General features: G+C 41.5%; 1 protein-coding gene across 1 annotated transcript in view; it reads left to right on the top strand.

Annotated features, from left to right (window-relative positions):
• The window catches only part of Fbn1 (fibrillin 1), a 223254-nt gene that overhangs the window by 84832 nt on the left and 125714 nt on the right, over positions 1–12708 (top strand). The gene's annotated exons all lie outside the window — the stretch shown is intronic.

Raw genomic sequence — 12708 nt, 5'->3', positions numbered from 1 at the left:
AAAATTTTTTATTTTATTATTTTTATTTGTGTGTGTCTGTATGTGGGTTTGTGCATGTAAGTGCTGTGCAGGTGTTACAGGTTAGTATGAGCTGCCTGAAGTGGGTGCTGGGTGTCGAACTCAGGTTCTCTGGAAGAGCAGTGCATGCTCTTAACCACTGAGTCATCTTTCTAGTGAGGCGAAGTGCTTTCTTCTTTCTGCTTACTGTCCTAGTGCATGAACACTTGTCCTGATGATTGCAAGTTGTCTAGTGCACTCCCAGGCATCATATCTTTCCTGAAAGACGAAAGAGACAAGGGCATAGGCAATCCAGAGGAGCTTATCTCATTTCATCACAGTGAAAAGCATTCCTGGATTCTGTCCTCCTTACGCCTCCACCTGCATGTTATTGGCCAGTCCTGGGCACAAGTCCACTCCTAACTGAAGGTTGCCAGGGAGAAAGGAATTGTGGAGTTGTTAAATCACCGATATGCTTGTCTTCCAAGTCTTGAATCCAGACTTAGATTTGATCTGTAGATCATCTTTTATTTTCTGTGTGTGTTGGGGTCCAGCTTATATGTTACTTTTTAATTATTATTGTTTGTATCCAATGTACTATGGTTACTCTCTCCCTCACCCTCTCTTATCCCCTTTCCTTCCCTACCAACAACATCCCTGCTTACCTGTCCCTTTTCCCAGATTCATGACTTTTGCCTTTGTTTGGTGACCCATTCAATTTAACCAGGGCCATCTGTGACCAATGGAGTCTTGTCACCAGTGGGAACACAGATGAAGGCACTGACTCTCCAGCTCCCTGAATCTGTCAGCAGTGACAGATAGGGCCCCCTGAGCCTCTCCTTTATTCATAACTGACAGGCAACGGGCCTGTTCTTGGGCAGACTCAGTGCAGACATCCGCAGCTGCTGTGAGTTCATTATTGACACCTCTTCTATTCTTTCTGCCCCCTCTTCTTGTTCCCTGAGCCTTGGAGGAGAGGACATAACATCCTGTTTAGGGCTGAGCACTCGTCCACCACCTATTCTCAGTACTTTGTGTAGCCATGAGTCCCTGTATCCACTGCTGTTCACTGCAAAGAGAAGATTTCTGATTAAGGTTGTGAGTAGCATTTGTTGATAGGTACGAACATAAATATTTAGAAGGTTGACACTATGTCAGCCTAGCTAAACAGCAGTATTCAGTTCCCCTCAGTGCCCATGACCTTCACCTGCATGAGTTTTGACCAGGTTTTTAATACCAGGCATGGATTCCCTTCTGTGGAACGGGACTCAAATCCAATCAGACTGCATGTTACTCTTCTCTTTGCTCTATTTTGAAATTTACAAATTGTTGATTACACGAAAGAACCAAGCAAGAATGTAGAGTTACTTAGAACTAATCCCTGCCACACAGATTAAGGGTATGACACCTGGACACTGAGTTGGTGGCATCATCTATTTTTAAGAGTAAGAGTAACAGAGTCTACTCCGGATCTGCAGCCATGGTCAACTTTGGGAAAGGAGATAGATGAGCAGGGCTAAGAAGGTGTTCTATATGCGCTGTTTCGCTTACCACTCCTGTAGCCCAGGAGGCAGAGAAAACTGACTGACAGGTAATGTTGCTCACTGCCTCAGTGATGACCAGAGTTCCAGGAGGAATCATGAGTAGTTAGTTCCCCCTTAAGTAAGGAGAAAGAACAGCGAGAAAGATTAGGGATTTAGACCGATTTAAAAACAGTTTGCCAGTCTTATGTGCCGTTCATTCGTTCTTGCGTGCTTATTTTGCACTCACGAACTATTCCAGGCCATTAAGATACGAAGTTTAATGGAAATAACGTATCTTTAAGGCTCAGAGTCTATTGAAAGACAGTTGTAATCTTCCTAACTTTTAAAGGTTTGGAAAATTCAATGCTAATTATTGTTAACATGCTTTGTAAATATACAAAAGTACACCACATAGACCTGCTAATATACCTAGAAAGCTGAACTCTTCCACAGGTGGATAAAATTGCTGTGTTTGGCTTTCCTTTAAGGAATGTTAACCCCCTTTTCACGCTGTCTCATTTTGTTCTAGTCATGTTCACTTTCAGTCACATCTAGTCACCATAGATGAGACTCCCAATGTTTTACCAAGAAAATGTAAACCTTTGTCAAGTGCTGGAAGCACAGTTCAGTTCAGAGAGCACATGGTTGACCAGGGGCAGGCCTGTCCAGGAGCAGCCTTGGGGTTTTCCTCTTCCGTGAGACAGAAGTTTCTGAGCTACACACCATTCTCCTACTGGCTGTACGGAGCATAAAGGAGCTAACACTAGATTGGCTCATCTGTCTATGTCCCTTAGTATTCAGATTTTCCTCTTCTCATCACACCTGAGATGTCTGGGGCACAGTTACTATTCTGAAGAACAGCCTGCATATTTCTGTTTCTACTTTATGCTGCAAAACAGTTGTCCCTTGCAACAAAACCAAAACCTGCTGTTTCTAGTGAGGCTTCCCAGAGGCTACCATGACAGGCCTGTTTGTGGCACGTTCTCAGTTCAAGAACCAGGTCTTAAAAGCATGCGCAGACTTTTCTCAAGAACCGTTTTTGTTGACGGATTGAATCTGCATTGCTGGATTTGGGGGCTGCTGCCAGTTCCATCCCCTCCACCTCCATGCCTTTTGCACAGTTCACTCGGTGTTCCAAGTAATGCTTGTACTTTCTTCCAATTTGCCTTTCTTGAGTTCAGTGCCAGACCCCAAGCTGGAAACAGTCTCAGGAATTTTTCATTCATCAGACATTTTCTTCCAAAGAGAAGTTCTGAGAACAGTGGGGCCACCTTGAGAACTATTTGATAATATGCTAGCACATTCCATGGAAGGGGGAGCACAGGGTAACTTACAAACCCCATAAGCAAGTACATATTTGGTAAAATGCCAACTCTAAGAATAACACTTGCCAGCCAGTATATCTAAACAATCTCATGGCCATTGATCTGGCTTGATGTTACAGAAAGTCCATATTTACATGGAGACATTTCTCGGGTGCAGTTGATAATGACTGAACTTTTATCCTTGCTTTCAGTTTTCTACCAGAGCTTTCAGGATTGATGATATCACTGGAATGTGGCATGTGTCCATTTTCTGTGGAAGGAGCTCTGGGCTGGCGTCTAGCATGCTAGCTAGTGGTCTTGGCTTCCTGTGCCTATCATTGTTGAAAGCCACAGCAGTGACATTGCTCTGCAGGTCATCCACCCACCCTGCCAGATCGCATCAGGGGTTGCTGCCAGTCTATGCTGAGCCCTTAATACCAAGGTTTCTGTGCGGATTGGCCAAATGCATTTGGAGTAAGAGCCTCAACCATAGCACATATAAAGATCCATGATCTGAGTAAATGCTTGCTTCTTAAGACAAAAGGAGGGAAATGAAATTTAGAGAAACAGTGAAAATATACAGGCCAAGATATCATTTTATATGCAGTTTTTATTTTGTCTTGACAGCAACAAGATTTACAGATCACCCCCTTTATTTAGGGCCAGACTTTTTGGTTCTAATTACCTGTCTGGCACTAGGTCTTATTATTTTTATTACTTATTTTTATTTTATTTGTTGAATGTTTTGCCTGCATGTATGCAAGTGAATCATATGTGTGCAATGCCTGTTCCATAACATGTATGTGGAGGTCAAAGAACAACTCCATGGAGCAGGTCTCTTTTTCCAACTTCACCTGGGTCCTGAGGCGTGAACTCAGGTTGCTAGGCTTGCACAGCAAGCTCCTTTACCCTAAAATTACTTTCAATATTTTTACCTATTTCTTGACTACCTCCCATAGTAGATTGTAAACTCCAGATATGCAGGGTCTTTGCTGCGCTCCTCACTGATTCAGCAGAGCAGCTCCATAAAGATTTGTTGAATGAATAAAGAAACCTTTGATTCCAGTTTACGATCTTAAAGTTTGCTCCTACAACTTAGCATTCAAGTTTTTAAAGATGCTTTGTTTTATGCAGTGAGACCTTTCTTACTGTTCTGAAATACATATAAATAAAGTTTATCAATCTCACCATTTTTAGGTGGGGAGTTGGATGGCTTTCAGTACATTCACCTTGTTGGGCTACCATCACCACTATCGGTCTCTAGAGCTTTTCTTTTAAATTAAACTTATTCTTTGACAGTTCCATACATGTATATGGTACATTCTGATCACACTCACCCTAACCCTCTCTTATCCCCCTCTGACCCCTGCCAACCCACTCCCACAAGTCCCCCTCTCACCTTTATGTCTTTTGGTTTGGTTTGGTTTGGTGAGCCACTGAGTTTAACCAGGGCCACCAGTGTGGGCATGGTATGGCACTACCTACTGGAGCATCAGGAACTCACCAATGGCTGTACCACTGAAAACAAAGACTCCTCTCCCCAGCAGCCACCAACAGCCAGTAGTTCCCTGGGGAGGGGCTGTGCCCTATGAGGCCCTCGCTCATCGACAGGCCCAGTCTTGTGCAGGCAGCCATAGCTGCTATGAGTTTATGATCGCAATGGCCATATCATGTCCAGAAGACAACACTCCTCCCCATCATCCAGCTCTTACATCCTTTTCGGCCTCTTTTGAGATATTCTCTGAGCACTGGAGGGGGTGGTATAGATGTCCTGTTTGGAACTGAAAACTCAACAGTCCTTGTTTTTAGTCCCTTGACAACCGTGAGCCTCTGAATTCTCTGTTGCAAAAAGAAGTCACTATGATCAAGGTTGTCTATGGGTGTAGGCATAAATATTTAGGAGACAGTTTGACAACATGGAAAACCATAGGCTCTTGATAAATACACATGTGGACTAGGTCCAGAGCTCCTGGCCATGGCTCCTCCTGTGGAGCAGGATACAAATACAATCAGAAAGCAGTTGGTTCCCCCCATAACCATCATGCCACTGTTGCAACAGTGGACAGATCTTTCTTGGCAGATTAGTATTATAGCAAGAAAGGTTCGCAGCTAGGTAAAACCACTGATGACTTTTCTCCCAGGCTGTCTGCATAGCATCTTCTGGCACTGTGAAAGCTAGCCAGCAGAGAGGGACCCTCCTGCTCAGTTACAGCTTGATTTTCCTCTGCCTTGTGACCAAGCTGTGTGGTATCTTTGGCAGTAGGGTCTTGCCATCAAGCCCTGGTGGGCAACCTAGACCAATGGCAATAGACCGTGTTGTTTTGGGGGCTACTGGAGCCTTCCTGACCAACAGCCTAGGGAGGTGTCTCACACTCGGCACTGGGAATTTTCAGTATCATCCACCAATGAAAAGTATCTCTGTCCAGAACTATTTTTATCATCCTGAATTGAGCTCTGTACTCACTGGACAGAAACTCTCCTTTCCTTCTTCTCCCAGAGTTCCTGGAAACCACCATTCTATTGCTGTCTCTATGCTATTGACTACTGGGCTCCTCATATTAGGTGAATCTACAGTGGGAAATTGTTTTTAAATTTGTTTTTATTGAATTTTTATGTATTTTATACAGAATATTTCAAACAATCTTAATCATCTTTATACCCCCGTCCCTACTGGTAAGCTCTCACAGCCCCTCCCACTGGAAGCCATATACTCTGTCATCCATATTAAGGCACATTTTCAATCGGTATATTTTATGACCTCTTTGACGATATAGGCTTTTACTCTCTATTCAGTATTCAGCTTTAATATTGGTCTCCTACTGAGAATCTCATTTATGGTAATATTTTAAGGACAAAATATTATAATCATCTTAAAATTTAACTCGGCTTTAAAAAATTTATTTACTATTTTTATTTTATGCGTATGAATATATTTCTTGCATGTAGGTAGGTGCACCTATGTTGTGCACTGTCTGCGGAAGTCACAAGAGGGCATTGGATCTCCTGAAACTGGAGTTACAGACAGTTGTTAGCTGCCATGTGGGTGCTGGGAGTCGAACCTAGGTCCCCTGCAAGAGGACTCAGTGCTCTTAACCACTGAGCTATCTCTCCAGCCCTTAACTCGGCTTTTATAGAAATTATTGGAAAAATTTAAAATTACAAAGGTTGAGCTATGATATGTTGTCCCTAGCAATATTTACATTACTGTCATTGATCATAAGTACTTTATTGCTAGTCTGTTATTCTTGCTTTTGGCAATGATTTTTTAAAATTTATTGACTTATGAATTTTTGTTTTGTATGTATGAGTGTTTTGTCTACATGTATGTAAGTGCACCTGTGTTGTGCTATGCCCACGGAGGCCAGAAGAGGGCTTCAGAACCATCTCTCCAGCTCCTGTAACTCTGCTTTTAGGGTGCAGAGAATGCTTTATGCTTGGTAGCTTAGAAAGAGCTGTAATGTAAGAACTAAATCAAATCGTTTTATGGCACTGTTGTTTCTGTCTTACTGCCTTGTGTTAAAACCACACATTTGTGTAACATGGCTCTTCATATAAGCCATTCTAAAAGTGAATAAATCAGAGTCACCTAGTTTTTTGAGGTAGAATAGATTCAGGGAACAGGGAAGAACAGGTTGCAGAAAGAATGCCAGAGAGAAGGGTCATGAAATGCTGTCTGATGGGCATGACTTGGCTGTAGTGCTCATGAATTCACAACAGGTGTAGTGGCCTGCATAAGGTGGAGCCAGCAAGCATCCAGTCATAAATGGGAGAGGGCTCATGGAGCCCAGTGATTGCTGGAGGAGAGCAGCCATTGTCTTCAGTCATATAACCACTGGTTAGTCCCATGCTCCAGTGGATAACTACACCTATGCCCATGGAAGTAGCATAGTTAAATCCAGTGGATCACAAAGCAAAGCACGAAACAAAACAAGACATGAAAGTCGGTTGGGGACTTGGGGTGGGAGGGCAGGTGGGAGTGAAGGGAGGATCAGAGAGGGTGGAGAAGTGAGTGTGGCCAGATGTATACATGTATTAAATTGCCAAAGAATAAACTAGTAGAAAAGCAAAAGCACTCTCCATGATTTTATTATATTGATGGGATCCACGTCATCTTAACCAACATTTGACTTCTCATTCCCATCCAGTTTTTAAAGTAAAAGTAATATAGGAGAACTTTGGGGCAAAATGAACGATGGTAATAATAAGTAAGAATTATAGTAAGAAACAAATACTGTCAGACAGGTGATGATTTCATAAAGATACTCTCTTACCGTAAGACATGATTTCTGTCTTTTAAAATATTTTTATTTATTATTTGTATTTTATGTGTATGGCTGTTTTGCCTGTATGTGTGTAAGTGCACCATGTGCATGCAATGCCAGTAGGCCAGAAGAGGGCATTAGATCTCTTGGAACTGGAGTTACAGGTAGTTGTTGGCCACCGTGTAAATGCTGAGAACCAAACCTGGGTCTTTTGTGAGAGCAGCAGTGCTCTTAAGTGCTGAGCTGAGCTACCTCTCCAGCCCCCAAACACGATTTCTTAATATGTTCTTCATCATGGAACAGAACAAAATTTGGTATGAATTTTGAGTGGTTGGATTCTTGCCTCATGTAATTAGGTCCCATAGAAACATGGCCTAGATTTTGGGCATTTGTTTAGTTTTCATGTTAGATTAAAAGGTGTAAAACAAGTTACCTTGTTCCTTAGGTTTTGAATGATGTTTATACCATTCATTTATATCATTTATAAATGGTAATGATTTTAATTTATGAAGAAGTAAAAAATGGGAGAAGAATTAACAAAGGAACAGTTTTGTGTTTATTCTTCCAAACATTCAGTTATAGTTAGACCATACTTTATGTAAATTAGCTTAAAAGGAACCATTTTCCATAATGCAACTTAATCAATTCTAGTTATTGTATTTGGGATACAAATAGATCATGCCCCTGGAATTCCCTGGGTATAAGCTCCAGCTCTGGGAGGGGCAGGACACTGAAACTTACAACAGTGGCATAAAGTCATATGCTCAGTGTGCTTTGAAAACTCAGAGGAAGCCTGGGAGCAGAATCAGTCAGCTGTTAGGACAGTATAGTTGTGGGTGATCAGCCTTTTGATGTTATATGTTTGATTCTTTGAGACAGTCTCCTTATAGACTCCAGACTGGCTTTAAACTCACCATATAACACAGACTAGCCTTGAACTTGTAATCCTCTTGTCCTAGGCTCTTGAGTGCTGGAATTACAGGTATGTACTGTCATATTCAACTGTCATCAACCTCAAATTTTCCCTTTGTTATTTAGTTCAGAAAGGTTGTAATTAGTATAGCTTGTTATAATTTAATTAATAAAGAGCATAATACATTGTTTCATAACAACAACACTGGAAATCCATACTGTCTTCCTTGAGTAGAATGCCAGTCCTAGTTGAGAGATACTGGGTTATGTGGAGCTGTGGCCCCAGTTTATGGCTGTTTCACATAGCTCTAAGATTAGGCATTCAATTAAGTGGCTAATCATTTTTCAAATGTCTTCAGTTCATCATGGGACATAAGTATTGCTCAGTAAAGTGGGGAGAGAGGGAGAGAGAACTTCCAGTCCTTTAAGAGCTTTGGCAAAATGTGGATGCCTGCGTTCCATGACACACCCATGGAATCAGCCGGTGGAGAGGCCTGAGTGAGAGCAGGGGCGGGACCCCTGGCACCAGCATTTTGCAAATACTTCCCAAGTGACTCCATGATGTTTCAAGATTAAGAACGACTGGAATAAGAAACAGTGTAGTCACTAGGCTGGTTATGATCATGGAACTTTTTCTTTTCATTTTCCTTAGATTGAAAGTTTTTCAGAACCCCTTCCTCTGAAAGTTAAGATTCCACCATCCTGACAGGAATATGCCTGCTCTGACCCTCTGTCAAGAATAAATTGGCGTCGTATTCTTTTATCTGTAATTTTTTTTTTTTTGGTCTTTTTGAGACAGGGTCTCCCTGTAACCCCAGCTGTCCTGGAACTCACTCTGTAGACCAGGCTGGCCTTGAACTCACAGAGATCCGCCTACCTCTGCCTCCTGAGCGCTGGGATTAAGGCATGCGCCACCATGTCCGGCTCTGTAATTTTTATGAAATGAAGGATTTAAAGTAATTGGAGCCTAGTGCCCACTATTATATCCTTCTATTTCCCTACAGTCTTCGGTTAGGTGACAAAAATCCACTATCACAGAAACGCATTTTCCCTGTCAGTGATGTGTTTGCTGTAGGGTGAAGTCAAGTACGAAGGAAGTGAACTAATGCTATAGTCCATGCATTCTGAGCTGCAGATCTGGGAGCAAGCTAGGGTAAGAGGCTGCAGGCACACAGTGGGAATTTAAGCCAAGGGTGGGCAAGATGACTTGTCAAGTAAAGGTGCGTGCCTGACAACCCGAGCATTTCCAGAACCCACATGGTAGATGAAGAGAACCAGTTCCCATAAGTTGTCATCCTCTGACCTCCACATGTTATGCACCAAGGCATGCATGCCCTCCCCCAATGAATAAGTGTAAGAAAAATTTAATTATTTTTAATTATGTGTGTGTGTGTGTGTGTGTGTGTGTGTGTGTGCGCGCGCAAGAACGTGTGTCCAATGAAACCAGAGGCATTATGCCCCTGGAATTGGGATGGTAGGTAGTTGTGAGCTGCATGATGTGGGTGCTGAGAATCAAACTCAGGTCCTCTACAGGAGCAGTATGTGCTCTTAACCACTGAGCCATCTCTCCAGCCCCATAATTTTTTAAAAAAATAATAATAACTTAAACCTAGAGGCCAAACTAATGGGACTAGAGAGCAGTCCTTGAGCTAACGGCTCAGAACGGAGCATGTAAAGGCAAGATTTCCCATGAATTAGCCACACCAGTTGAAAACAATTAACTTTGCACTTTAGAAGGGCTTGGCCATGTGCCCCACTTCATGAAGATCTTATAAGGAAGTGATTGTAGAGCAATTTGAAAAGAGAAAATCTTTCTAATACTGTATTTTAGTTGCATTTCAAATAATCGTCTATATTGAGGCTCACAATGAGACATTACACAAGTGCTGGATGAGACACGTTCCCTGTCTAGCACAGGACTATCTGAGAAGAGAAAATTTAAAGGGTATGTAAATTTAGCTTCATATCCTGAGTGCCGTGGGAATAATTACACATAATTGGATTATTAGTAAGGAGTTGGGAGTGTGGGTAAATGTCTTTCTGTGGTTGGAATATTGGACAGAGGAGCATAACTCTAAAAACTAAACCAAGAACAGGACAGAAAGCACATGCTGCCAAGTCCGGAATGACATTTGAAAACAACAACAACCAGGGATTTGCCTTTCAAGAGATTTTATTTCCAAACGTATTTTACCCAGATTATCGGCAATTTGTGCTGAGAGTATACGTTTCTGTTCACTTGCTAATGGGCACTGTCAAGCAAACCAGTTCTTCTAGGTTGGTTTCAAAATTGCTTTGTTTCTGGTAATAAGTTTCTAGCTGTAGAAACGTGTGAAGTCCATAGATGCTATTCTCTGTACTCAAGTGACTCGCCAGGTGTCCAGTATATTAACAAAGACAGGTCCCAGTGGGCTGTAGAGTTGCCTAATGTATGTTGTTGGAATTAACAAGTGTCATCCCTAATCCACACATTTCATACTGGAAGAAGGTCAAGAAGTTATTGACTCTGGAAAAGTCTGAAGGCTCCTTTTCTTTCTGTGAAGGTCTTCCAACCAAGAATTCATATCTGAAGTCCTGAAGCTGTGTTTTTGGGCATTGTGTGACGTGCCTGGCCTTTGTTGGTGTCACACACCATATTCACATCGCTGTCTGCTGTCCTCAGATGTATGAAGTGATTATCACAAACTAAAATTCACATTCCATTGCGTTTCCAAAAAATAAAGAGGAAATTGGTGCGTTCATGCAAATCTGTTAATTAAAACATTTGTATTTGTCTCAGTAAATGAGCAGGAAAGAAATGAGCCTAAAGTCTGCCCTGTCACATAGCACAGGAAGTGTTATTTCTTTTCGAATAAAAGATTATGCTTCTACCAATCTTGTGGTCTTAGAAGTAAGATACATAGACTGAGACAAACCTGGATGGCTCATGCATGGACTGAACATGCCGCACACCGGGTAGAATGGTGAAGAATTGGGAATGATTCCAATGATGCACAGTAAGAAAACTATTGAATAAATTAGATTCTAACTTGATACAAAATTAGGCAACAGTAAAATTTACAGATTGGAATAATAATTACTTGGGAAAATGTTTTGGATAATGTTTAGTGAGAGAAAACAAACCAATATTCAATCTTGCAAGCAAGATTGTAACTATATAATCATTATGTTGTGATTTAAATAATAACACACACAAAATTATTGTAACAAAATAATGTTATCACAAATTTGTATTCAGTTATAATCCTTTTCCTAATTGTCTAAAATAATTATTTAGTTCTAAATATGAGAAATACTTGACAAAATATTAAAATGCAAAAGAAAGACATTAACGGATTGAAGAGACAGCTTTTAGAGTAAGAAAAAGTGTTTGCCAACTGTACATCAGTCAGGAGATTGATATCTAGAATATATAAAGAATTTAAAAAATTAAACACCAACCTCCTTCCACAAATCATCCAGTCAATAAATGGGCACATTAGCTGGACAGCTTTCAAAAGAAGTAAAAATATCCAATAAACATATGAAAAAATGTTCCACATCCTTAGTGATCAGGAAAATGCATGCTGGTGCTCAGCTTGATTTCTCCTTCTTACTCAACCTGGAACCCCAGCCCGTGGAACAGTGTCACCCACATTTAAGGTGGGTTTTCCTATCTCAATCCAATCTACAATCTAATGACTCCCTCACAGACAAGACTTTGTTAACACTTCTGTGATTTTCCTCAGCTGTAGAATTCAGTGGTGAGCTGTGTTTGCTGGGACGCTTAATTCACCCAATGAGGCCCAACCTGAGCTCTTCTGGAGGCTGTACAGGAGGTAGTAGTGGTTGACCGGTGATCCTGCGTGGCCCGTGGGGCAGAGAGAGGCATCATGGCTCTGGCTCCTTTCATACGCTGGCTTTGGTTTTCTGCTCACAGCTACTTTGTAAACTTCTAGATTCATCTGCTGAATCTAGATCAACTTTCTCCCTGCAGGAAGAGGAAAAAAGTGGATCTGAGCTTGGGAACTCTTGTGTCTTTAGCTTGTCCCCATTTCCTTGGAGTTACCATGAGTTTAGATCACTGTACTCACCCCTCATGCCTACTGTGTTTAGTAAGAGTACGGTTTTCATTTTTTAAAGTATTTTCTTGTTTCTGCATTACAAAGACGAACTAAATAAAAAAGAAACAGGTAATCATTTGCTGTTGTTCAGCCCAGGAAGTAGATGCTGTAACTTTTTTCATGGGATATTTTATAATTCTTTACTTCCTCCAGCCTAAATAACAGTCAACAAGAGCTCTATGAAGGCATTGGTTTAGTTTTTCTCTCTTTTTTTAAAATTTTTGTATGTGTGTGCAGTGTAGGGGTGTGTGGGGGGGGTGCCCATGTGTGCTCATTCAGAGGTCAGAGGAGGTCTTTGGATGTCCTGCTCTATCACTGTCTCTTGAGACAGGGTCTGTCACTGAACCTGGTGTGGCTGTGCCTGGCTTTTTACATGGGTTCTGGAATTCAAACTCAGTGCTCTTACATACTGAGCTGTCTCTCCAACCTTTAAATTCATTTTTAACTAGTACATGTAAACATAAAAATTGTGCATGCATAGGAGGAACATGATGTTTCAATACATGTATCCATTATGTAATGTTAAATCATTTAAACAGGGGCCAGCGAGATGGCTCAGCAGGTAAAGGCAGCTGCTGCGAAGCTTGACAACCTGAGTTTGATCCCA

The sequence above is a fragment of the Nannospalax galili genome, unplaced genomic scaffold, assembly GCF_000622305.1.
Source record: "Nannospalax galili isolate Female #2095 unplaced genomic scaffold, S.galili_v1.0 scaffold735, whole genome shotgun sequence".
Taxonomy (NCBI): Eukaryota; Metazoa; Chordata; class Mammalia; order Rodentia; family Spalacidae; genus Nannospalax; species Nannospalax galili.
The sequence above is the reverse complement of the archived record's forward strand: the minus strand, read 5'-3'. Positions and strand labels throughout refer to the sequence as shown.